Source organism: Lemur catta, chromosome 4, assembly GCF_020740605.2.
Source record: "Lemur catta isolate mLemCat1 chromosome 4, mLemCat1.pri, whole genome shotgun sequence".
Classification (NCBI taxonomy): domain Eukaryota; kingdom Metazoa; phylum Chordata; class Mammalia; order Primates; family Lemuridae; genus Lemur; species Lemur catta.
The window spans coordinates 66,089,327-66,117,089 of record NC_059131.1 but is presented as its reverse complement, the minus strand read 5'-3'; the positions used below and the strand labels follow the sequence as shown (position 1 = coordinate 66,117,089).

General features: G+C 44.4%; 1 protein-coding gene and 1 non-coding gene across 3 annotated transcripts in view; both read right to left on the bottom strand.

Moving 5' to 3' along the window:
* TCF7L1 (transcription factor 7 like 1) overlaps positions 1-27,763 on the bottom strand; it is a 150,960-nt gene that overhangs the window by 82,076 nt on the left and 41,121 nt on the right. The gene's annotated exons all lie outside the window — the stretch shown is intronic.
* Positions 5,321-5,423, bottom strand: LOC123637567. The gene has a single exon (XR_006734935.1). It is a non-coding gene; the product is annotated as a U6 spliceosomal RNA (small nuclear RNA).

Below are 27,763 nucleotides of genomic sequence, written 5' to 3'. Positions count from 1 at the left end.
GTGTCACTGTCCTGAAGAAGGCTGTGTATGCCCAACCTGGGAACAATCGCATCCTTTCTCAGGGGTTGAAGACACTGATATGCACCAAGACCCAAACCTACTTGCAACTCACTGAAAGGTGAGAAAATGCTCAACAGTAATATAACGACTATGTTTATAGCCACTCCAAGTGGCCGGCACTTCCCACCTCCAAGCTTTTCCTCTTGCTGTTCCCTGCCTGGCATGCTGTCCTCCCTCTCTCAGTTCAAGCCCAATTTGAAAGACAGCTCCCCCGAAATGTCCATCAATCCGCAGGCTGTGGTGAGCCTTCCTTCCTCCAATCCACAGATCAAACATGTGAATGCTTCCCAGGGGCAGGCAGGGAGGAGTCGAGACAATATTTAATAACAGCAGCCACAATACTAATTATCGGTGCTTCCTGTGGGCCAGGACCTGTGCCCAGCCTTTCACATGACTCACTCATTGAATTCCTACAAACCTAGGAGGGGGGCACTGCCATTGCCCAGACGTGCCGAGAGGTCAGGCAACCTGCACAGGGTCAGCCAGCTGGGGAGTAGTGGGGCCAGGATTTGAACCCAGCCCCGCTCCTAGCCCAGACACAACACAGCTCTGCAGGACAGGCGGCCACGGCACACCTGAGGGCAGCGGGGCTGCTGACTGTTACCATGCAGGGATTTGAGCCCAGCACTGCTATACCTCCTGATTTTCAAGACAAGCTGGAAGTTTGGAGTTTTTCGTGACATTTTTTGACTTTATAAAATCACTGTTGCAACCCAAAGCACAGCTGAAAGGGGACTGGGCCAGTGGGGACAGCCCAGGCCCACTGTAAACCACGCATCATGCACTTGACCAGGCACTGCAGTGTGGGATCTTCCCTTCCATGGACTGGAATTACGATTTCAATGTTTGTGGTTTCAGAAGCTCTTCTTGCCTAAATTACAAGCTAGATGAGGACAGTGAGCAGGTCCTATAATTTATCATGTTTTGTGAATCCTACACAGCTCTCGCCCCTCCCTGGGCAGCACAGAGAGAGACTTATCTTTATGGAGAGGAGACTCTACTAAGAGCCTGCTAAATTAGACTCCCTGGGATTGAGGCTGCCGGACACATTTTTGGAAGAAAAAAATCATCTTATAATTAGGAAATTTGATAGACGCAGCAGTGGGCTTCTGTGTTCAGGCACTGCTTCCCATTGCTTAGGTGTCAGCCCTTCAATCCCAATGCTGCACCTTCTGTTCCTTGGGATGGGACCAGGAATCTACATTTCAAAAAGCACTTGTGATGACCACACTGAGAATTACTGCCCTGGCACTTCAGCAGGTTTGAAGCCCCTGAGCTCAAAGTCCCTGTAGTTTCCTCTCTCTTCTGCCCCAAAGGCTCCTAAGGACATTGAGGGTTCAAACAGTGCCTTAGAGGAGCACAAGAAAGGGGAAGACCACAGGAAAAGAAGCAAGCTTTCCAGCCACAAATGGCACTGCCACTGAACTATTCAGTGTGGAAAGGACTACAGAATGGTCAACTAAGCCTTACCATCTGCTACATGCACCTAACTAGGACAAGTGCCAGCAGCCTCACATATAACTGCATTCACCAGCCTCAGGAAAAGGAAGGTGAACACGTCTCTTGGGTTTCCATGATTTTGTGGTTCCCTATATTGGAGACTCCAACAACCTTCCTCTGTGGGCTGCTGCCTAGGGATTTACTGCCTTATTTGCTCTCTCTCCTAACTTACAAAGGCCAGCTGGTTCTTGGGGCCTTCCCGGCAATCAGAAATGGCTTGCCTGCTACCTGAACTGGTATTTAACATTCATCTGTACCACTTGGAGGAAACCCTCACAACCAGACCACCCTGTTTTAATGTGATGCCTTTCAGATTAAGAGAACTATTGACCCTGTTATTCAATGACTCCTGTAAAATTCTACAGCAGATGCAAAGAAAAAAGTAAAGAAATCAGTGACATACAAACATGGCTGAACCTGCCAAGCCCAGAAGATTTTGTAAAGTAACCTTGTTCTTATTAACTTCATACTGACTCCCAAAAGGGGAAAGAAAAATATTCATTTTTTTATGATCCATCACTTCCCTTAGGATTATAAAAAATGAACTGAAGATATAAAAAATGTGTCTCATAAATACCTTTTTTTTCTTTTCCTGGAATTGTCCCTTTCACAAAAAAACCCCAGCTCATATCATCCCAGGGCCTCTCCCTCCACGGAACCTTGTGTGTTCAGCTTTAGATGCGTAACAAACATTAAAACCGTATCATGAGACGAGATAAACACACAACTCGAAATCACTCTGAAAACGTGGAACGCTGAGAATTTAGCTTTTCTGCCATGAATTAGATATGGCTCAAGCCCTCACGTCTACCAGGTCTCTGCTCAAGTATCACCTTCTCCGTGCAGCCTTTCCTGACATCCATGTACAATAGCATCCCTACCTTTTCTCTCCATTAGCAATAATCCTGCCTCGGATACACCTCACTGGCTACGATACAGCCTACCTTTTCTCTCTACCTGCCTTGCTCAGTATTTTTTTTGTCATAGTATTCACTACCACCTGACACGTTGTGTGTGATCATTTTCCCTCTCCCCCAAGAAGGTAAGCAGCTCAAGAGCTGACGATTAGCAAGAACCTGGCATGTCACAGTACTCAAGCACAGATGCTCCTTGATTTACGAGGAGGTCATGCTCCGATAAACCCATAAGTTGAAAATATCGTTAAGTCGAAAACACATTTAATAAACCTAACCTACCAAACATCATAGCTCAGCCTAGCCCACCTTCAGCATGGTCGAAACACACTAGCCTACAATTGAGCAAAATCATCTAATACAAACCCTTTTTTATAATGAAATATTGAATATCTCCTGTAATTTATTGAATATGGTACCGAAGTATGGTTTCTACTGAATGTGTATCATTTTCACATCACCATAAAGTTAAAAAAAAAAAATCCTAAGTCAAACCATTGTAAGTCAGAGGAAATCTATATTTGTTCAGTGAAAGAACCATTCCATATGTCCATCTGTCCATACACCCATCCATGCGCCATTTAGTAAAAACTGACAATAAGCGAGACACCATGGTGAATATTTTGTATATGGGTGAAGAGAAAAGACATAGACAGCAGGCAGGTGTGAGGACACAAAATACAAAGCTGTGTTTGAGACACGTGCCTAAGGGTGCTTTGAGAAAGAAAAATAGAGGGACCTGTTTAAGATTAGGGGATCAGGGAAGTTCTCCCAAGGGAGTGACATTTCGGCTGAGACCTGGAGGCAGAAAGAGAGCTATCCAGGTGGAGAGTGGGGTAAATGGGAAGTGTGACAGGCAGAGCACATAGGACGTGGGTAGGTCAGGATGGTAGGAGCTTGGTTGCCATGAATGAGAGAGAAAGTGGGGACAAGGAGGGGTCAGATGGCACCGGCCAGCAAACACTGGGTTGTGCCTGTGGCAGGTCATCAGGCGGTAACTTGGAACTGAATTTATAAGTGATGCCCAAGTATCAACTTGGTTTATAAGACTTATAGAAGGAATAGATAAACTTAAAATATTTGCTCCTATGCTAATTACAAATGAGTACTAAATTATTAAAATGTGGGTTTAAATTCCTATTTGTCTCTGCATCCATGAAGATGCTTCTTAAACGTCTGAGAAAACCTTGGTACGAGGAGTAAACGTAGCTAAAATATTTTTGGCAATAGATACCACCTGGTTTCCTTAATATGGTTGTTCAGAATGACATTTCTGACTACAGAGTGGCGTCAACGTTCATGTCCAGGAGACTGGATTTAATGTGTATTGTCCTAAAAACAAATCCTTAGGAGACTGGATTGTCTTTTAGACTAGACAAGAATATCTCCTAAGAAGTTTGTTTCCTGAGGTTAATTTTCTCCTAAAATTACAGTACAGACAACAATTTTAATTAAATGAGGGTCTCCCTATTGAACTATAAACTCTTTGAAGGGAAGTATTATCTCTGGATTCCTAGCCCCAAGAACAATGCCTGGCCCACAGGAGGTCCTTAAAATATGTTAAATGAGATGAAAGGACCCAATTAGTAAAGATTTTGCTGAGTATGGATGAGCACGAACTCTATTCTCAATTCAGTGTCGGCCACATGCTAGCTGTGAGATTACAGGCTCTGGGACGCACTTTTTTGGGAAATTAAATGAAATGATGCTTTACAAAGAGTACCCATTCTGGAGCTTGGGACTTGGCAGTCAATCACTTGATGGCAGGGATTACTGTTTTGTCCCTAAAATTCAGGCAGAACCATGGTTGTTTATGTAACTTTCTACTATCACCTTAACTGCCTTCTATCAGAATCTTACCTTGGCATAAAACCACTAACCCACTGACACATTCTGTGGTCACACAGAGCCAAGGAGGACCACAGAGCCTATCTGGTGAAGAACCAACACAAAAGATCTAGGTGATAAAAGGGCCACCAACAAAGCTAGGTCAGTGGTGTGTGGGTGAAAGAATTGCCCCCAACTTGCCTACAAGGTGGACACAATCCTGATGGGCAAGTCACAGGCTCTGTCCTTGGGCCACACGCAGTCACATCCCACCATGGCCACTGCAACAGGAAGGAGTTAGTGACCCCCAGTTAACAGGTGGGTGTACTTTCATTTGGAAGTGTCTTTTTTTGTCAGTAGTAAAGGTCAGCTATGAATTGCATATGACATCAATCAGTTCATGGTAACAACGGGTCTGAAAAAAGCATCCAAGTAGATGGCAATGCTTATCAATGACTTGTCAATCCCCAGGATCCAACTAAAGTGGTAAAATTCAATTTTTACTTAATGTCCACTGTTTTATTTTGCACAAGAGTGGAGAAAACCACATGGATATTATTTGAGCAAACGAGAATAAAGAATGTGGGCTGACAAGTATTCCTGCCTGCTACTCCAAAGTCCTCTATGATTGGTGTGCACATGCACACAACAATCTATCTGCACACAAATCCATCATTTCAAGATGCAAAATACTCAGCCTTTAGTTGACAATAGGTCCTACAAAAGTGTGGTATCTCTACTGAGAAGAAACAAAGGCTTTTAATATACAGTTCACCTGCCTCCCTCAGCTCTAGGCCTGCTCAGCACTGAGAGAGAAATAGCAACAGTAAACTACCCTATAAGAAGGTTTTGTTTGACTTTCCTTTAAAAAAAAAATCTTTATTGTTTTTCAAGTTCCAAAAGCAGTATATATTTATTATTTTAAAACAACCTGAGACATTACTCAATTTAGAAAATGAAATTCTCCTAATCCCATTCCACTTCCAGGTAGTTTTCTTTTTTTTAAGTATGCTGAGTTTAAAAATATGGAATGCTTCATGAATTTGCATGTCATTGTTGCACAGGGATCATGCTAATCTTTTCTGTATTGCTCCAATTTTAGTATATATGCTGCAAAAGCAACGAGCACCAGGTAGTTTTCTAAGTATAGATCAAAGGAAAAAAAAAACTAAGTAATAACTTTTACAAATTTTTTTTCTGCTTATAAAGAAAACCAAATAATAAGTTTCTGCCTCATTTCTGCCTATTGGATTAATTTCTATTTTAAAAAAGCAAGAATACGGAAAATCACTCTCGTAGTATTCATGAAAGTATCATTTCAGAAAGTCTTTTTTTGGATGGTATTTTGACAGAACTTAGTAAAATTTAAAATGCTAGCCAGGCATGGTAGCACATGCCTATAGTCCAGCTACTTGGAAGGCTGAGGTGGAAGGATCACTGGATCCCAAGAATTTGAGTCCAGCCTGGGCATAGTGAGATGCCCATTTACAAAAAAATTAATTTAAAAAATGCACATATACCATCAGACCCAGTAAATCTGCTAGGAGGAATCTATGCTAGGGAAAGACTAGTTTGGGCACACAAAGTTATGTATAAGGATGTTCTTTTTTTCCTCTTTTTAATGTCTACAAATATGAGAATGGTTACAAGATGCATCTCTACTACGAATATAACACAGCAGCTAAGAAGAATGAGCTAAACCCATATATACTGATCTGGAAAGGTCTCTGAGATACCCTATTAAGTGGAGTGAAAAAACAGGTTATCAAATATGAATAATATAATCTACTTTGTGTTATAAAAAATACACAAAATAGGCCAGGCATGGTGGCTCACACCTGTAATCCTAGCATTCTGGGAGGCCAAGGCATGAGGATTGCTTAAAGCCATTCAAGACCAGCCTGAGCAAGAGCAAGACCCCATCTCTACAAAAAATAGAAAAATTAGCCAGGCGTGGAGTTGCACACCTATAGTCCTAGCTACTCAGGAAGCTGAGGCAGGAGAATCACTTGAGCCCAGGAGTTTGAGGTTGCAGTGAGCTGTGATGACACCACTGCACTCTAGCCTGGGTGACAGAATGAGACTCTGGCTCAAAACAAACAAACAAAGGAAAAACACCGCTAAGTAATGCACAGAGGTTGTACATGTACATATTCAAACCAGCCAGGAAGAACACACACCAAATAGCTAACAGTGTGGAGTTAGGCAGAGAGAGGAAGAATTTTGTTTTACTTGTACTATTTGATTTTTTACTACCATTAGCAAGCATTCTTCTATTAAGTGTAAAAAGAATAATGAGATAAAATATTTCATCCAGCTGATGTATCTGAGTATGGCATAAGGTATGGGTCTATACTCCTTCCATCCTTATCACATCATTATCACCTGCTGTGGCTTTATAGGATGCTTAAGCATCATTTTTCAAAATGTTTAAAAGTATTTTTTAACTTTTTAAACTTTCTAACTTTTCAATCCATTTGGAATCTATTTTCTTTCATAGTATACATTTTCTACGTATTTTGAGACTGATATATCCACAATCTGAACTTGCATTTCAACTATTCTTGGCTATCTATCTACCCAAGAATTAAGATCTTTAAAAATATGACACTGAGTTGGCATTTCATCTGTGATAGACAGGGACATGTAATGTTCTGGTCATGTTTGCTAATCTGGTGTTAAGACACATATAGTACCTCAGAAATAAGTTCTAGCTTTCAAATGTTAGAAATGCTATTAAAATTCACTGAACACTAAAACCATGGAGAATATACTCTTTTCATAAGAGTTAGGAGGTACTTTAGGTTCCTTTAGGACATTAGAGTCAGTGTTTGCCCCTCAATTGAAACCTCAGAGTATCTAAGTTCCTCACCATTACAATAAGGGGCTGGAGCTCCCAAGTCCCATGGCCTCCTTTAATATCTAAAATATTATTGAATTATCTTACACAGAATGAAGTTGGACCCCTGCCTTTTTGGAGTGATAAAACCTACCTAACACTATATATAAGAATTAATTTAAGATTGATCAGAGACCTAAAACATAAGGAGTAAAATTATAAAACTCTTAGAACAAATCAAAGGCATAATTGTTCATAACCTATGATTAGGCAATGGTTGCTTAGATACGACACCTAAAGCACAAATGATAACAAAAAGTATAGATTAATTAGACTTCATCAAAATTAAAAACATTTGTGCTTCAAAAGATACTATGAGAAAGTATTTGCAAATCATGTATCTGATAAGGATCAGAAGTCTTCCAACTCAGCAATAAAGAGACAACTCAATTTTAAAAGGTCAAAGGACTTGAACAGACATTTCTCCAAAGAAGACACACCAATGGCTAATAAGCACATAAAAAGGTGCTCAACATCATTAGCCATCAGGGAAATGCAAACCAAATTATAATGACACACCACTTCAAACACATTAGGATAGCTATAATCAAAAGAACAGTGTTGATGAGTATGTAGAGAAATCAGAACCCTCATACACTGCTGGTGGCAATGTAAAATGGTGTACCCACTTTGGAAAACTGGCTGACAGTTCCTCAAATGGTTAAACATAAAGTTATCATACGACCCAGCAATTCCACTCCTTCATATACAGTTGACCCTTAACGATACAAGTTTGAACTCTGCAGATCCACTTATATGCAGATTTTTTTCAATAAATATTTTGGAAAATTTTTTGGAGATTTGTGGCAATTTGAAAAACCTTACAAACTAAACTGCATAGCCTAGAAATACTAAAAAAATTAAGAAAAAGATATGTCGTGAATGCATAAAATATATGTAGATGGTAGTCTATTTTATCATTTGCTACCATAAAATATACACAAATCTATAATAAAAAGTTAAAATTTATAAGCTTATGCACACAAACACTTAACAGACCATACATGTCGCCATTTGCAGTCAAGAGAAATGTAAGCAAACATAAAGATGCAGTATTAAATCATCACTGCATAAAATTAACTGTAGTACATATGGTATGACTGTAATAATTTCGTAGCCACCTCCTGTTGCAATTGCAGCGAGCCCAAGTGTTGCGGGTATCCACTTAAAACATCGTGTGATGCTAATCATCTCTGTGAGTAGTTCATCTCTGTGGTAAATTGCATATCACTGTAAAAAGTAATCTCTCGCAGTTCTCGTGTATTTTTCATCATGTTTAGTGCAATACCATAAACTCTGAATAATGCCATGGGACCCATCTGAAGTGCCAATATGATGCTAGAAGAGCTCCCAAGAAGCCGAAAAAAGTCATGATGCTACATGAAAAAGCTGAATTGCTTGATATGTACCATAGACTGAGGTCTGTAGCTACAGTTGCCCCACCATTTCAGACAGACAATTCATCTTGTAAACAGATGTCAACTTACAATATCAATAAATCCAGTACCATACTATAAATGTATTTTCTCTTCCTTATGATTTTCTTAACGAAATTTTCTCTAGCTTACTTTAAGAATATAGTATATAATATATATAACCTACAAAATATGTGTTAATTGTTTATGTTATTAGTAAGGCTTCCAGTCAATAGTACACTATCAGTAGTTTGGGAGGAGTCAAAAGTTATATGCAGATTTTCAACTGGGGGGTTGGTTCTGCTAACCCCTGCATTGTTCAAGGGTCAACTGTACATATAATATAAATGGAAACGCATGTCCATACAAAACCTTAGACATGAATGTTCACAGCAGCGCTGTTCACAATTACCAAAAAGTGGAAACAACTTAAATGTCTACCAACTGATGAACAGATAAACAAAATGTGCTATATCCACAGAATGGGCTATTATCCAAAAATAAAAAGGAATGAAGTACTGATACATGCTACAACATGGGTGAACCCTGAAAGCATTATGCTAAGTGAAAGAAACCTGACACAAAAGGCCACATGTTAGAAGATTCCATTTATGTGAAATGTCCAGAATGGGCAACCTCATAGACTCAAAAAGTAGATCAGCGGTTGTCAAGAGTTGGAGGGAGGAGATAAAGGAGAGTGATTGCTGAAGGCTAAGTTTGTTTTGGGGTTTACGAAAATGTTCTGGAATTAGATAGTGATGATGGTTGCACAACTCTGTGTATATACTAATAAAAGGGTGAATTTTATGGTATGTGAATTATATCTCAATAAATATGTTTTTTTCAGCCATTAAAGAAATAAAAAAAATTATCTTGCATAATACTTTTGGAAATAAGCTGGAATCTTTATATCCAACTGGCATCCCCCAAACAATGGTTCCCAACCCTAGCCGACCATTGGAATCACTTGGGGAGCTTTTAAAAACACACAGATGCTTGGACCTCCTTCCAAGAGATTATGATTTAATTGGTCTGGGGTGGAGTTTGGGGACTGGTGTTTTTCAAAAGCTCCCCAGTTGATTCTAACGTGCAGCCAGAGTTGAGAACTGCTGCCCTAGAATTTGAGCTTTTAAAAGAGTCCCTGGTGTTGGTTTAGATATCTGTCATTTTATCCTTTCTCATAAACATGAGACAAACAAAATTTTAAATGGCTCACAGTTTGTGGCTGTTAGAACTCAGTAGAACTGGGATTTTATTTTATTGTCTCTTCCACTTTTTTTTTTTTAAGATCAGCAGATTGCCATTTTATAGACAGAGAATCTGAAGTGCAAAATGGCTAAGACACATACTGAGGTCACCACTGTGAGTTGGGGCAGGGATCGAATTACAATTTTTTCCTTGGGAACCTAACTTGGTTCTTTTTCTTGTTACTCCAACTTGAACTATCAAGGATGTTGGGAACCCCCACTCAGCACAGGTGGTAGGGACAGGCAGCCCTGTCCCTGGCAGAAGAGACAGAAATGCTGGGTGGAGCTGCATAGTCTGGGAAAAGGCAAACTCTCGGGTCCACCTTCTGATTTGAGGAAATGGAACCTCCTTCTCCTCCCTTTTTTCTTTACAGGGCTGGGAAGATGAGGTTTTTGTCACTTCCTTATCTCTGGGAAGCCACCCCATAGTACTTACTTATCTGGATCACTGCTTGTCTCAGTTTCATTATTTTGTCCAAAGCTGGGGAAGCCCACGTGAGTTTCCCATTAGACTCCCTGTTCATTCCAGAGCCCCAAAGCTGTTTCCAATTGGCAAAGTCATGGCCAGTGAGAACTGTTCATTAGTGTATCTGTGGGGCGCTGTCCGGGCCCCAAACTAGCCCCTGCCTGTAGGAAATTCTCCCTGGATCAGAGGTGAGGGAGATCAGACACCTCTCCCTGGGCTCCTACTCGGAGCCCCTTTCCTTACTCACTGGCTCAAGGAACTCACATAGTGGCGTTTGGGTTCTAATTCTGTTGAGTAATTGCTCAATGATTTTCTATGCAGTTCCCTGGCTCCTCTACCCCACTTTCTCACTCACTCAGCTGTTTTATAAGCTGAATTCTAATCTGAGTTTCTTCACAATGTCGCCTTTCACTAAAAGCTAATAAAACCCCAAACGGGAAATTCAGGAGTAGAAGTGATGCCACGTGACTGTAACTGAAGGTTGTTGGTCAACTTGATTTGGTTTTCAGGCTTGTGCACCATCTGGGGGCTTCAGTCCCCCACCCGACTTTGCAGCAATAAAGAAGGTCTTTGTCTTTCCTTGCCCCGAATGTGAGTCTTGAACCTTTCTGAGGAGGCCTACAGACGGCCACACATAGCCCCAGACAGCCTGCTGCCCTCTCTCTGCCTCTGCCACCCTCCACTTCCTCGCCCCACGTCCTGGGCAGGGCACCCGGCTCTGCACACTGCAGTACCCACCTCTGCAAGAACCAGGGTGCCCTGGCCCCGGGCAAGATCCCGCCCAGAACTCTGCTCCACTCCTGCCGCTAGACCAGGGGGCCCAACCCTGGGAGACTGCTCAAACTCTCGGCATAGGAAAATTTTTCATTGAAGAGCAAAATCTCATGGAAATTCGAACATAAAAATCAGATAAATCAATGAGAAGAACAAAGGTGTTCTGCTGCATCCTGACAGCCATGGTGAGAGTTGTTATGTCAGCCACATCATCTACTAATTTATTTCTGAATTTGGTTTTGATTACAGAGGACTGAAAGAAATCTCGATTTCCACAGATAAGTGGCAGCAAAGGCTAACAGGCTTTTCAGTAGACTGCCTTTTGAGCTTAGGAAGTCTTCAGTTAAATCAGTTTGTTGGCCTTTCTTTCATTACTGTCCCCCAAGAACCAATTGCCTGTTTGTCATTTTGTGTATTTGTGCCCCCCAAATCTTTTTTTAAAAATTTAATTTCTTAAAATTTCAGAATATTACAGGGGTACAAACATTTTGGTTACATAAATTGCTTTGTATCATTTGAGTTAAAGTTCTAAGGGTGCCCATTGTCCAGATAGTGGGCACCGTACCCGTTAGGTGTGAATTTACCCATCCCCTCCTGCCCCCTCCCACCTACTTGATTTCTGATGAACGCTATTTCCATATGTGCACATAAGTGTTGATCAATTAGTTCCAATTTAATGGTGAGTATATGTGGTGTTTGTTTTTCCATTCTTGTGATACTTCACTTACAGGAATGGTCTCCAGTTCCATCCAGGCACCCCTAAATCTTAATACTACAGATACATAATGTATCTGTTTATGTACAGCAGACCTTTGAAGGCCATGCACCATTGTCATAGCTAGATTTTTTTCACCCCCTTGGGGGTCAGTATGACCCCACTGAGAATGTATTAAATGTACAGTCAATAAAATAGTAGTATGAGAAACAATGGAAAATTCTAACATGGTATTTGCCAAACACTGTTCTAAACACTTTACCTGTACAATATTTACTCATTTAAGCCCTGCAATACCATGTTATCTTCATTTGATAGATGAAGAAAGTGAGGCACAGATAGGTTAGCCAACTTGCCCAAGGCTACACAGGAGGCACATGGCAGAGCTGTGAGTCACGCCCAGGTTCCATACCAAACCACTAGGCAATGCTGCTTTCCCACACTGAACAGCTGCTCGTGTTTCCTCGTCACAAATACAAAAATCAGCAAGATGCACCCAAAACTTGCAATAAGCACGAAACCACCCATCACGTGACAGTTCCACCAGGTAACACATCACACATTAGCAAACTGGCCACTGAGCCGTGATGACACCCGAGCCAAGACAACCACAGGTGTGTGTGAGCATCTGGATGACAGTATGAGAAGAGACACGTGTGTGATCGAATATTTAGCAGCACTAGTGCTCAGCTACAAGCTTTCTAACCAATACCACATTTATGAGAAATTTCAACAGAGACAGACAAGTGGCAAGGGACTTACGTGCCCCAATTCGAGCCACCCTGGTGGTGCCAGTTCACATGCCAGTGGTCTCCAGTATGTTGAACTGTGTAATATTTAATCAGGCATGTTTTATTTTTGTTTCCTATTTTTAAATGTTGAGGATACAAGTTTTTAAAAATAATCAATACCAACATTTGGGAAACCCCCCTACAGCACTAGACCCACAGCAGAGAATCTGAAATTACCCGACGATGTTCCAGGACTCCTGGAGCTGACTGAGAGTGTTGCCCCAGCTCCTACTCTCCAATCTCCTGGTCCGTGTCCCTGGGGCTCACACTCTTCTCCCACAAAACACCCCATGCCTTGTGCCAAGCCAAACCAAGTCTGGGGGCTGGGATTCAGGCAGCACTAGTTTTGGTGTTTTTTTCTTAATTTTTTTTTAAGAGACAGGGTCTTGCTGTGTTGCCCGGGTTAGTCTAGAACTCCTAAGCCCAAGGGATCTTCCCATCTCAGCCTCCTGAGTAGCTGGGACCACAGGCACATGCCACCGTGCCCAGCAAGACAGTACTAGTTGCTAAGCCCAGGCTTGAGAACTACAGTTCTAATTTTTACCTCCATTTTCAGACAGTAACCCCAACTCTGAGAAAGATCACATACATTGGTCCATGCCCCTCAGGTGCAACTGAAAACAGGCCGCTTTTCTGTCTAACTCTCCACCACTATCACAGAAGGGTGTTCTCTTAACTTTCCACCTGTGCATGTGTTCATTCTTGCTCTCTTCCCACCCCCGATCTCTTATCTACAGAGTGCCTACTATGTGCCAGCGACTGGGGAATACATACACAATCATATACTGTTTCTGGTGTTACAAAGAAGAGAGGGCCTTATCTAGAGTGGGGGCAGCAAGAGAAATTGTCTACGGGAGGAATGAGGGTAACCACTCCGGGCAGGGCATGAGCTGGGAGTCTGGACAGTCTACAGCACAAGCCAACACGGCCAGGGAGTGTGGGGGGCTGAGGAGGAGGCTCGCTTCTCCTCCCCATCCAGGCAGGCAGCAGTAATCACTGCAGTAGGGGTAGGGGCTGGGCAGTGGGGACGCTTTGCTGAGTGACCTAAAGCAAGGCAGGAACCCTTTCTCAGGCTTGGTTTTCCACCTGTAAATTAGGAATTCCATCACCTACTCCAGTCGGAGGTGGTTATTAAATGCAGCCACCCTCTAGAAGCTCTGGTCCTTGACCTTCACTACATATTGGAATCTCTTGGAGCTTTATGAAGTCCTGATGCCTGCTTGGGACCTAGCCTGGGCACCCTGAATTGTGAAAGCTCCCCAGGTGATTCTAATGTGCATCTGGGGTGAGAATCACTGCCACAGAGCACCAGCAGAGCACCTGGCACAAGGTAAGTGCTCAAAAAAATATGAGCCAGGTGCAGTGGCTTGTGCCTGTAGTCCAGCTACTTAGGTGGCTGAGGCAGGAATCTGAATGTACCTGATGCCACTGAACTGTACACTTAAAAATGGTCAGGATGGCAAATTTTGTGTTCCATGTTTTACCACAATTTTTAAAACTGCATAAAATACTATTTACTTACATTCAAAATGTCTTTAAATGTTCATAGAATATAAAAAATAAAAAATGTAAAAGTTAAAAAATTAAATTTATACTTTTCCATTTCTAAGAATCTAATCCAACAGAAATGCCCCACCTGCGTAAAGACATAGGTACAGGTATGTTAGAGGGCATGTCATAATGGGAAAAATTTGCATAAACAACCTGAGAGTTCATTACCAGGGGAGTTGTTGAATAAGTGAAAGTTCATCCTGGAAATATCATGCAACCATTAAGAAGAATGAGACCGTCTGTCTATGCAGACACAGAAGGCTCCAATGAATAATATACTTATTCAGGAAGACACTTGGCCCCCAGCAGCTGAACTCCCATCCTGAGTTTAGGAATCCCTGCCCTGGTATGAGTCCTGGTGGGAGGCAGAGTCCACCTCCCACTCTGGAAGCTGAAAATGCCAGCAACATCATCAGTGCAGTGTCCTCGCCATTCTGGTTTTGTGACTATTGTGGCCGCGGTCTGGGCTGCTGCCTGGTTTGTGTAGTTTGAGAACACCCACAGCCTTCCCAGAGAGGCTGGGAAACACCTCAATGTCCTTTGAAGAAATCCCTTTTCTAGTTATCTCAGTCAGTTGATATCTACTGCTTGCAACTAAGAAGCCTACTGATACAGATATTCAGAGTAGGACTCTTTTTATAGTTTTCTTTAAGAAAGAAAATATGCCCTTGCAACTGAGACTCCATAGCAACCGGGGTACCTTTATGCTCCCACCACCCAAGGACTTGAGGGGGATTCAGCTCCAAATCTCATGCCAGCGGTTTCCTCCTGGTTCCCCTGTGATAATCCACTCCCGGAGCGTCTACCATGATGCGGCACACACTGCTGGTTGCTGTTCTCACACAGGCTATTTACCCTGAGCTCTAGGGCACCCAGGAGCTCAAACTGTACACAGCGCTCCTCCAGTCTGACTGGCCTTACTCACAGCATCCTGGTCACACTCATAGGATCTTCTGATCATGCTTTGTGTCTCCCTGTCCATCGACCCTGCCTAATTCTCTTACAATTTCCATTCTCCAAAGGCCCAAATTAGAGATATTTCTCCTGGCAGCCTTGGTTTCTCCTCTTCTCTTGGCTCAGGTAAAACCTCCTGAATTCCAACTTGGCAACACCCCTGGAGTCTGTCCACATCATGTCCTGAAGGAAATCCCTCCCTTTTTGGTGGGAAGGCACCATGTTCATGGGACTTTTCTTACTCCATGTATTTACCCTCCTCTCCTCTCCCCACCCACACGTCTTCACCCCTCCACTCCCAGGGGTTACTGTCCTGGGTTCCCCACACCTGTCCTGCAGTCCCTCACCCACCGTGTCACACTGACCTCCCCACTACCACACAGGGGCCCTAGCCACATGAGGGATTTTTTAAAAACACTTTTAAGTTTTGAAATAATTTTAGACTTACAGAAAAGTTGCAAGAATAGTAAAATGAACTCCCATATACTCTTTACCAACACACTCCAAATGTTGATATTTAATTACAGTGCTTTATCCTTCTCTCTCTCCCCATATATATTTTTTTCTCTGAACCATTTGAGGATGAGACGCACACACAATGCCCCTTTACCTCTAAACACTCCAGTGTGTATTTCCTAAAAAAGACATTTTCTTAGGTTACCAGTTTATCTAACCAGGAAATTACCATTGATACAAGACTATCATCCAATCTACAGACTTGATTTGAATGTTGCCAGTTCTCCTAGTAATGTCCTTTAGAGCAAGAAAAAAAGAAAAAGAAAAGGAAAAACGCACGGGCAGGATCCCAACCAGACTGAATACAGCACTTAGACTCTAGACCTTGTCTAAGACCTTGGCTCTCCACCTGTGGAAAGAGCCCTGGATGGAGAACTGTCACTATCCGCCCAGACTGGAGAAGTTACTTTCTCCTCTGGGATCCACCCTCCATCACCCATGAGAATAAAGGGGCAGAGAAGCCCTGGGCACCTTAGCCTGAGTGCTCTATCTATGAAAGGTGAGCAGCCAGTGGGGTGACAACTATTATACCTTTGGCTTCACAACCCTTGCCTTCTCCCAGGTATAGATACAATTCAGTCAAACTGAAAAAACAAGAAGCTAATATTACTGAGCAACTGACTACTCAAGTAGATCAGTCAGAGCTCTACATGATTTATATGGTTTACACGCGTCATCTCATTTAATCCCTACTGCTTCCACTGTTAGCCCCATTTTGCGGACGAGACTGAAGGGTTGAATAATTTGCTCAAGGTCTTTCCCGTGCTTAAATTTAAGATTAGAAATAAGGAGGGTAAGAAACACATGTTGTCATCTGCAAGATGATGAATCTTCTCTAGGCTAAAATAGGCCCCTTAGATAGAAGGAACCAGAAACGCCAAATGGAGACCACTGCCCCCAGCCAACCGTGGCTGCACCCGCCATCAGACAGAGGGCCACACGGCTGGGACACCCTGGCCCTGTGCAGCACAGAGCCCCCAGGCAGAGGAGAAACGGATTCTGGAACCACAGGGAAAACAAAAACTGCACCAAGTTCCATGCTGCAAAACTACTTCTCTTGGTGACCTAGTGTTGAAGCTTTGTCCCCTCCCTATGAAGAGCTTTATCTATGGACCTGAATGTAGGAAGTTTGCCACATCCAACGAAGAAATCAGCTTCTAAATGTACTAAATAGAATAGTTCAGAGCACGTATTATGCATCAAATACTGACTAACCCAATAGGAGGTGCTATCCCATTTCATAGCCCAGGGAGTTGAGGCTGGCAAGGTTTAGCAGCCTAGCCTGGGCTTTGCTGACACCAGACTAGACTCTGTGAGACCTCACGTAGCACCTGTGCCTAAGAAGCTGGTGGCACCAGATAGTTTGAAACTAGGTCATATTGAGCAGATCCACATCCCTCCCTTAGCTCTTCCCTTGAGAGGAAGGCTGTGCATTATTCCAATAAGTTTATGACCACCTCCCCAGGGAATGTGACAGCTGGGAAAGCTTTCCCTACCTTTCACACAGATACCACCACCACTTGGCTGCTGGCAGCTTGGAAAGTGTTTCTACATTGTGTGTTATGTTTCCCCAACTAAAGTATAAGTCTCTTAAAGACTTCTTGAAGATGTCTACCATGGCACTAATACAGGTGTGTTCCTTTTCTTCCTTTTTTCTTAACACTTAAAACTGAGGTAGAAATTATGAAGATAATTTGGTTCACTGCACCAGAGTAATTAATGCTTGCAGCAGCCCTTGCCTCAGTGGCTAAGATAGCCTTGGCCCATTTCCACTGAAGCTCTGCCACTCACCTTGGGAAGCCGCTTAATATTTCTGAGCCTTAGGTATTGCATCTGTAAATGGGAATAATAATCTTTCCCACTTTAAAGTACTTACAGCACTTATAGTGCATACATGTGTATGTAACAACTGAATGGCTTAAGTCAAATGAAGTATTATGTACAAAGCACTTAACCCAAAACGTTCCCAATAAATGGAAGATTCTACTATTTCTTCTGCTACTACTATGACTGCTGCTGCTGTGATCATCAAACACAATTCTATAAAACGGGAACACAAAGGCTCCTTGGCGTCTTGACCTGCTCTTTTGATTCCCCCATGTTCCCAGCATGGTCCTCGGGAGCCTGACCCACAGCAGGGACACAAGCAGAGCTGAGGGCCAGAGGTTTTGGGGGTGTTACTGCCAAATGGTACAAGCCATAGAGGGTCAATTAAATCCTTGCCTCCAACCCCACATCTACCACCAACTGGTGCCAAATCAGCCCAAGGGGCTGCCCCTTCCTGTGAACTGGCCTCCCAAGGCTGACCTCTGCAGAGGCCTGGGGTGCCCCTCACAGAGCCCCTCAAATTCCAGATGCAGAGCCCTGGCCACCCGAGGCCCTTCTCTGTAGCCACTTTCCACCTTGAAATGTCCTTCATCCCTCCAGCATGTCAAAGTCCACTGTCTTTGAAACATGAGGTGATCCCAGTCTTTTCAGTAAGTCGACCACACCCCAACAAGCAGAGAATTCTGTGACCTCTTCAAGGGACAGCAATCTACATCAGTGTGCCCTGGGGCCACATGGAAGGAGTAGCAACTTAGTTCACTCCTTCAATAAGCACTTACTGAGGTGCCTCAGATATGCAGGACTACCAAGATAAAACAGACAAGGTCTCTACTCTTAAGCAGGGGACCAGACGGGTGTACAATAAAGATAAAAGCCAAAGGTCAGAGCCAAAGATAAGCTCTAGCAGGCCTGAGCCTGCTCATCCCCCCCTGCTCACCACAAGGTATTCCTACCCCTCTCCTTCCAGAGCCTCCCAGTGCATAGAATGAATGAAGCCCAAATGGCTGTCCTGCGTCACCCCTCTGGGTTCACTCCCCAGCCCTGGGCTCCTGTGAACAATCGGGGCTCCTGGAGGCAGGCCGAGCGGGTGCATTCTCATGTGCAGGGCCCGCAGCGCCCCTCTCAGCTGATTGTGTCCGGGCAGCCGGGGGCTCGGAGGCGCATGAATGCCCCTGAATGGGCCCTTTCAGGCTGATGGACAGGAGCTGAAAGCTGCACACACACAAAAGCCACTGGGCAGCCAGGAGGGCTCCAGCCCGGGGTTTGCCCACGGGAAGGGAGGCCATCCCACCACAAAGAGCAGTGTGAGGACTTCCCTACTTTGTCAATGGCATCCTCTGGCCGCCAACTGTACAGCACGACACCCTCCCCCACGATGGTGGTAACAGCAGCAGAGGATGGCACTGCATGGAGAAGGCCGAGAGGGCTAGAGGCAGAAATTAAAATCCAACAAATAAATCAACAGAATACCCTTTTCTTTAATAACAAGATGGGGATATGAGCCAAAGGCGCTGAAGGGCGCCTCCGTGTGCCCAACTTGTGCATTTTTTAGCTGCATTCCTGACACCCACGGTGACCTTTAAGGCTTCTGGCTGACCTGAGATTGTTTAACATGTCACCAAGAAAAATGGTCTTGAAGGGACATGGCCAATATTTAAATGAGGACTGGAGAGGCAGGGTCCCATTCTTGTGTCACTCACTTGGTATGTTCCAGGAAAAAAAAAATCCCAAAGCGACATTTGTATTTTTTAAATAGGACCAGGAAGGGAAGAACCACCCACCTGGAATTCTTTTAATTGCTTCAGAGGGGGAAGGGCAGGCTCCACCAGTCAGAGGAGCAGAGAAGTCTATTTACACTGTTGCACACAAATATTTTAAGTTCACAGTCAGGTGACTACTTTGGAAAGGATGGCTCTCGGCTTTCAAGATCACATTACTTTAGAAACAACCCCCCCAAAAGATAATTAAAGATAGTTCCTCCTCATAATGCAACACTATAATGAGCAATTAAAATTAAATTAGCTTGTCATAATAAAAAAGATGGATTACGTCCTTAGGCTTCCCAGCCCTGAGTTAGTAACTCATGGGGAGAAGTCTAGGACCAAGCAGCAGTATTACTAAAGAAATATTACACATTAAGGCCAATTTTGTGAATGGACTAGGATAACAGGGAGATATACACCCTGGCATAATTACTGCTTTTGTTTACATTTATTTTATTTCTTAAATAATGGAATAATTAAAACATATAAAACAGAGGAAAATATAACAAATACCAATAAATCCATCATCCTAAATTCACAAATGTTAACATTTTATCATATTTGCTTCAAGTCCAGGTTTTTTTCTAAAGAAATAAAATGTTATGAAGCCACCCACCCTCCTTTTGCAGAGGCAACCACATGTCCGTATTTTCATAGGTTTGCCATTGCTGACGTGACATAAACAGAATGTAATATTGTTTTGGGTGTTAACTTTTCATTTTGAAATAAAAAATTCACAGGAAGTTGAAAAGAAGTGTACAGGGAGGTCTCATGTTCCCTTCATCCAGCCTCCCCCAATGTTAATGTCTTGTGTAATTAACGGTAGCACACTGTCAAAACTAGGATATTGCCATTGGCACAATTCATAAAGCATATTCAGATTTCACCAGTTTTACAAACCCTCGTGTGTGTGTGTGTGTGTGTGTGTGTGTGTGTGGGTATGTGTGTGCACGTGCGTGTAGCTCTATGCAATTCTATCACATGGGTAGCTTTGCATAACCACCACGATCAAGGCACTAAACTGTACCATCACCACCAGACTCCCTCCTGCTATCCCTTTATAGCAATACCCATCCTTTATCCCCCCAATCCCTAATCCCTGGCAACCACTATTCTGTTCCCCCTCTCTATAACTTTATTTTAAGAATGTTACATAAATGGAATAGTGCAGTATATGGTCTTTGGAGATTGGCTTTTTTATTCAGCGTAAGTTCCTTGAAATTCATCTATGTTATTGCATGTGATCAATAATTTGTTCCTTTTTATTGCTGAGTAGTATTCCACAGTATAGATATACCATAGTTTGTTCAGCCATTCACCACTGAATAACATCTGGGTAGTTTCCAGTTTGTAGCTATTTTGCATAAAGGTGCTATGAATATTTACATATACAAGTTTTCTTTATGAGCTTAAAAGAAAATCCCTGGAAGAGCCAAAACAATTTTGAAAAAGAATAAAGGAATCTGTCTCTCCAATGTTTAGGTTTACTATCATATATAGCTACAGTAATTGTGACAGTGTGGTCTTGGCAGAGGGATAGACATGGAGATCAATGGAACACAGTGAACTCTCAGAGACAGCCCCACACAAATATGCCCAGTTAATTTTTTATAAAAGTACAAAAATAATTCAATGGGGAAGGGTAGCCTTTTCAACAAACGGTGCTAGCGCAAGTAGCCCATGGAGGTGGGGGGAGAAATCAGTCTCAACCTAAACCTTACACCTTACACAAAAAGTAACTCAAAATGGATCACAGACTTAAATGTAAAACATAAAACTATAAAACTTTTAGCAAAAACATAGGCCACATGGAGAGAGACATCTGAGTTTTCTAATTCACAGAACACTAGGAAGAGTCTCTTTCCTTAACATCTTCCCCCTCCTGTCTGTCCCAGATGACTGAAATTCCACTATTAGACAGTCATACCTTTGGATTAAGGACTCATCCAGAAAATTCTTTTGGGAGAGATAAGAAATGAGAACTTTGAATCTGGGGGTGAATCAGAGTATCAAGTCCTCCCCAACTGACAGCTGAGAAGAGGCTCTGAAAGGAAGTGAAATGAAGAGGGCACTAAGCACTTGGAGAATAAAGGATTGTGGAAGGGGTCAGAAGAAAAAAAATGACGTTATGACAAATCCCACCTACCTGACAACACCAAGGTTAGTTCTTCCAAAATGTGTATCTGGTTCAGCATCTTGGGGCAGGTGCCAGGGATGGGGGCTGTTCAGCAAACTATACCCACCCCATATGTGCTGACATTTATACAAGGTATCTACCAACTCACATGCAAAGAAGAGACTATATATAGACGTAAAAGGTTGGGGGTTCATTGTTGTTGATGTTTCCTCATTAGCAAAGTACAAATCTAGGTCAAAACAAAGAATTTATATTCCAGACAGGATATTAGTATGGAAAATGTATTTATTATCTACCTAGTATTTTCCTTCCTGGGTTTATTGTTTCTCTTACCTATATGTTTTATGGAACTGGTCAGTCAAATGCCTTCTTTGGGACTCGTCTGTTCTCTCTGTGTGTAGCACAGTTGAAGAACGGAGTATTCTAGTTACAGACACACGGGGCGTATCACCAACTTCTAACGAATCAAAAACAATCAAATGCTTTTAACCCTAAAACTTTCTAGAGACAAATTAATTCAGAAGACACAATGAGAGCCATATGGTCATGGTGATCATATTTCCCAAATCATAAATTTGTCTCATATAATCTGAGGAATACTCATTGTGCACACAGGAATGAAAATTTAAATCCAGGAAGTGTGGTCCCATGAGTTCCACGGCTACCATTGTTTGCCTGTCCCATCCAAGTGGGATGTGTTCAGAGGAAATGCCAAGTCTGCATGGCGCCCCCTGATGGCAAGGAGGAGCCACAGCAGCTCAGAGAGAGCCCTCGGCTTTTCCATGTCACTTTGAATGGGCCCTAAAAAAACAAACCCAAAACTCTATATTCTCTCCTGCCTAGGAGGCAAACTAATATTTCCCGGCAGGCTTCTCAAGTTATGTAAGGTAGCAGAGCTACCTATATACCTAGTCACACTAGTCACACAAGGAGGCAGGGTCTCAACTACCGAGGGGCTACAAGTACAGTGAGGGCCCCCTCTGCTCTGACCACTTTCCTCTCTACTAGCTAGTCACAAAAACCCACCATAGACCATGAGCTCCCACTTCACAAGACGCCCTAACCCCAGGCCAGGGGCTGCCAACAGTCCAGGCACGGTGTGGTGCCTCAGGGTGAGACAAGATCATTCTCTCACTCAAATGCAGCCCCTGAGAAAACCCCCAAGCACAGACAGGACCGTCTCTGGAGCTGAGCCTCAGAGGCATCCTGGCTGCCCTGTGATTAGGGGTGAGGGCTCTATCATCCGACTCCTCCTTGGGACTGGCTCTGCCCGTGTGACCCCAGGCAGCTCATGTAACCTGCGCCTGTTTCCGCATCTGCAGACTCATGAGAGGTGGATCTGTGAGCTCATACGCTGGCCTGGCACAGAGTAGGTCCTCAGTACAGGCTAGTCATGACAATTTCACATAGCGTTACTAGTGCTCGCTTGCCTGAAGCTCATGTCTCAGGCGTCTCTGAGTCCTTGCCCAGGCAGTCACATTCCCAAGAAACATGAAATTCTTCATCCAGGGCTATAAAAGTTCTCGAATGGTGGAAGAGAACAAGCTCCAGATGTGGAGTCAGAGAGCTAAGACATGGGCAGAACTTGTCACTGAACTTTGCTGTGAGACCTCAAGCCAGGCTCTGGATTCTCTGAGCTTGTTTTAATTTCTGAAACAACAGATCAGATGCTAAGAGTCTTTGCCTTGTAAGAGTGTTGTGAGGATCAGAAGGGACAACTCATGACGCAGCCTAGCATGCCGGCTATAACAGGAGTTCATCAGCCAGTCAAATAGGAAAGACCTGGCTTCCCAACCTGGGCAGGCCCAAGGAGAACAGCCCTCAAAGAAGGGGAAGCACAGTTGCTGAGAGCCTGCTCACCCCATCCCACCACTAGAGCAAGGGCAGGGACCGTCAGCAGGGCCACCCTCTTAGTCCCAACACACCAATATCCACTGAGGGCTCAAGTGCTACAGCCCTGTCCTTACAGGGGTGGGCTGACGAGATCCTCTTCTGACAGGCTGTCCAGGGGAGGAAGGCGACCTCCAACCTTCATGCTCTGAGAGCCAGAGTTGCAAAGAGACGTCTTCATAATCACCATCATGTAGATACCAGAACTGCCAAGGACTATTATACACCTTTTTCCTGCGAGCTGGCTCTTAAATTTGCCCCTTGAACCTTCCAATACTCAATCTGGGCACTAACAACCAAACTTGTCACCTTGCCCACCCTTCCCCATGGAAGATCCCACAATCTTCAGGCAGGCTCCAGCTTCCAGAATGCTGCCTCTGCCTTGTCGGTCCCTAGCTCTGATATCAAGCCTGGTTCTGCCCTTCCTCCTGGCTGTCAAGGCTGGCTCAGGCTGCTCCTTAGCCCCCTCCTTTCTGTCCCACCCTCAGTACCCACCTGCTGCTCAGCTCACCAGTCGGATGGAGTGTCTCCAACTCCTATTCACCCAAATCCTACGTGGCCTTCACAACTTGGCTGAAGACCTGCTCCATGAAAAAGACCCTTCCAGATTTCTAGCCCACACAGACACTTCCTTTTTCTTCTAGTCCACTTTCCCTCATAAAGACATTTCCTTAATACAAAATCCATCAAACTCCACACGAACAGTTCTGATGCCTGCACATCCCAAGTCAAAAATCAGCCTCACTCCATTGAACTCCCACTTAGGCCTAGTTCTCCTCTCTGGAACCACACATTACATCAACTCTTTTCCCACAACCACAGCCCAACATTACAAAGTTCCAGATGGCCAACATGGCCCCTGGCTTTCCCTCTTCTTCAGGCCAGGGCCTCCCAGACCCTCACTATCACCTGTTTGTCTAAGTCTCACTGAAACTGAGGCTCCCAAAACTAAGCCTGAAGCTTCAAAAGTGGGTTGAGCAGTACAGAGCTGCTGGGGCCATTCTATACCTGGAGCTGGGATCTGTAATTCGACTTCTAGTGAATATACTTGCAATTCACCCCAAGCCCTCACTTATTTTATTTGGGTTGCTTTTGCCTCTACAACTAGATAAATTCATTGAAAACAGCCTGGAGTCATGTTCTCTTGCATCCTCCAAAATGCTGGGCACAGGCATAAACAACTACCTGCTGATTCATCCAATGGTTTTCCCCCAAATCGGGGCTGAACTACACAACATGCCTATTCACCAAGGCTAAGATTCTGAATAAAAAACACCTGCTGCCTATGCAAGCAAGCAGGGTCATAGGCTCTGAGAATCATCGGGCAACAACGACACCAAGAAGAAACTTGAAACACTGGAAGTCAAGTTCATCATGTATAAGAATTATCTGACTACTGTTTGTAGCATTCTTTCCTGGGCCTAAGATATAGAGATTGGACTACAGATACCAGGGACCATCCCCGCTAGGAACCTGAGTCTCAAATGACTCACATTTGTGCTAGCACAGCAGGGTAAGTCAGACATTCAATAACGACCTCTATTCATGACTGCTTTCTTGAAAGACATTCATGCCTATGAGTCAATGAAACTCTTGGATGACTTTCTCCATCCATTTGAAATGCATTTTGAAATCTAGTATTTCAGGCAGAGACCATGTTCAATCAGGCTCTGTGCTGCCTTTTTTCACTATGGCAAAGACAACACCATTTTATTTTCCTTTTGGGTGCACAAGAGGACTACATTTCTTAGGCTCCCTTGAAGTAAAGTGGGGCCATTTGTGACCAACTTCAGCTCTCTCTCTTCCCTCACCTCCTGGCTGGAAGTGGAAGTTCAGGTGGGGAACTGTGAAGCCCTAGAACAGTGGTTTTCAGAATGTATTCCCTGGACCAGTAGCATCAGCTTCATCTGAGAGTTTGTTAGAATGCAAATTCTCAGTCCTCCCCTGTGGAGGAGGGTCCCAGCGATCTGTGTTTTAACAAGCCTCAAAAAGTGGGAACCACCACTCTGGAAGACTGCAGAGCTCTTAGAAAAGATCTGGGGCCAGGCGCAGTGGCTCATGCCTGTAATCTCAGCACTTTCAGAGGCCCAGATGAGAGGATTGTTTGAGGCCAGAAGTTCAAGACCAGCCTGAGCAACATAGCGATCCCATCTCTATGGAAAAAAAATTGAAAAATTAGCCAGGCATCGTGGCCTGCACCTGCAGTCCCAGCTACTCAGGAGGTTGAGGTGGGAGGATTGCTCAAGCCCAGGAGTTTGAGGTTGTAGTGAGCTATGATGATGCCACTGCACTCTAGTACTCTTGAAACAACTCTGTTTCAAGAAAAGAAAAGAAAGCAAGCAAAGCAAAGCAAGAAGAAAGAAAGGAAGGGAAGGAAGGAAAGGAAGGAAGGAAGGAAGATAGATAGATCTGGGATAGAAAGATTTGGGATCCTGAATGACTGGGGCAGTGCTGCTGCAGACTTGCATTGGATTGTAATATGAGAAACTTGCATTGTGTAAAGCCATTTGGGGAGTTATTTTGAAAGTGGTTATTCTGTCCCAACTAAAACAATAATAATCACCAGCTTCAGGTCTGGTCTACTCCTTAGGGCCGTGCCCCACCTGGGGTTTCCCAGCATCAAACCTGGCAGCACAAGCTCTCCACAGTACAACAAGCCAAGGTTATTTTATCTTGGCTGTGATGGCCCGTCTGGGAACCCTTTCTACCCACTTCATTCATTCATTCACAGTCTGGTTGGTATGTTAACAATGGGTGAAGAGGAAGTCCGCCAGGATCAGATAGCAGCTGCTGGTGTTAACACATTCCTTCCACCCTCGGGCTCCCTGGCACTCCAGGCCAGCACCCACCTGCTTCTCAGCTAAGGGTGTTCAGAGCCTGCCTCTGGCCTTAATTCACAGACAGTGAATGTCAGGGACCCTGTGCCTGAAGCTCCCAAAGGCCAGCAGCTGTGGCTCCAGAACAAACCTTGCTCCAGGCCTCGCTGAGAGCCTTGGATGCCCATCTTCCCATCTGACGAGCAAGCTCAGTTTTGAGGGCCTCGGCTCCCCTGCCATCTTTGCCTTTCTTTTCCAACCGAAGTCTCACTTTCTCCTGCAGGTGCCTGGCACACCCTGCCTCCTCCCCACGTCCTCTGGCATTGTCTGAGACTCCCAGTGGTGCTTAGACAACACAGGGCCCACCCCAAGGAGTTTTACTGTTTTACACAAAGTTCTGTGCCTCCCCATTAAAGCATGGGTCTTGATACTGGGGGCTGCATTTGGCATGCCTTCCACATGCCCCCAGCCTTGGCGCCGGACACAAGACATGCTAAATTGACACCCACTAAATGCTTAATGACCCATGAGTGAGGTACTTGGGAGAAGGGCAATGCCCAGACGAGCACCCCGGAAATACTCCCTGATGACACTGCACACACGTCAGAGGGACCTGTGTTCTTAGGTTTAAGATGCAGAGACACTGCTCGCCTTAGCTGGGGGCACACTTTGGGCCTTCCCCTCCACGCAGACTTCCTCTCCACTCCTCCAGCCAGCCTCTTGCTCGCCTGTGACCATTCAACTACAAAAAGGAACACTTCCCCCTGGCTCCAGGAGCTGCCTGGGGTTCCCCTGCTGCTAAACTGTCTTCTCCTGCTGCCCCCCACACCTGCCAACACATATCCTTTTTTCCCCTGAGCTATTTGTTGTTCCCTTTTGCTGCTGTCCCCATCAAATGGGGCCCAGGCCCAGCAAGGAGGAACACGTACCTCTGGGAGCCTCCCATACCTTCTCCTATCTTCCAAAGCAGAGCCTTTCCCTGGGGCAATTTCAAAGGCTGTGGTTATTCACTTACACCTAGTTTTTGGCCACGTGCCCAGCTGGACGAGGCAGCATTCCCTCCACGCACACGTGCGCACACTGGCCACTCCTGTTAGGCAGGTCCACTCACCAGGTCGTCCTGCCCTCTCTCAGGTGCTCCCTGCTCCCTGGGCCTCCCTCTCTTCTAAGTCTCTTCCCCAATCCCCTGAAAGGAGCCCCAAGCCAGGCAGGGCCACAGGGAAGCTGGCCTCTGAAGTCTATGAAACCTGAACCCAACAGCCTCTACTTTCCCTCTGTCCCTCAGTGACCGTGGAGGAGACTCAGTTGATGTCCCCAGTCGGCAGAGCTACTCGGGATGTCAGGGGAAGGCGACCGGCTGTTAGGAGCCCTTAGCAAGCCGGGACCCGGGGCTGGGCGAGGAATCCGTCTAGCTACTTGCTGTGTGTGACGCCGAGCTGTGTGACGCTGGGCAACCCACGCAACCGCCCAGCACTTCAGTTTCCTCGCCCGTAAAACGGGGCTAAGAATAGGTCCTACCCTGCTCTAGGGCTGCTATAGATTACATGAGCGAATAAACACAGACACTTGGGCGGGCGCCTGGCGCAGAGGAAACACTCCACAGAGGTCAGCTGTTACTCTTATTATGGTTATTATTTATTTCCTCAATCCTCACTTCAGGAGGTCACTGACCCCTGACGCATGTGAAAGGCAAGGAGCAGA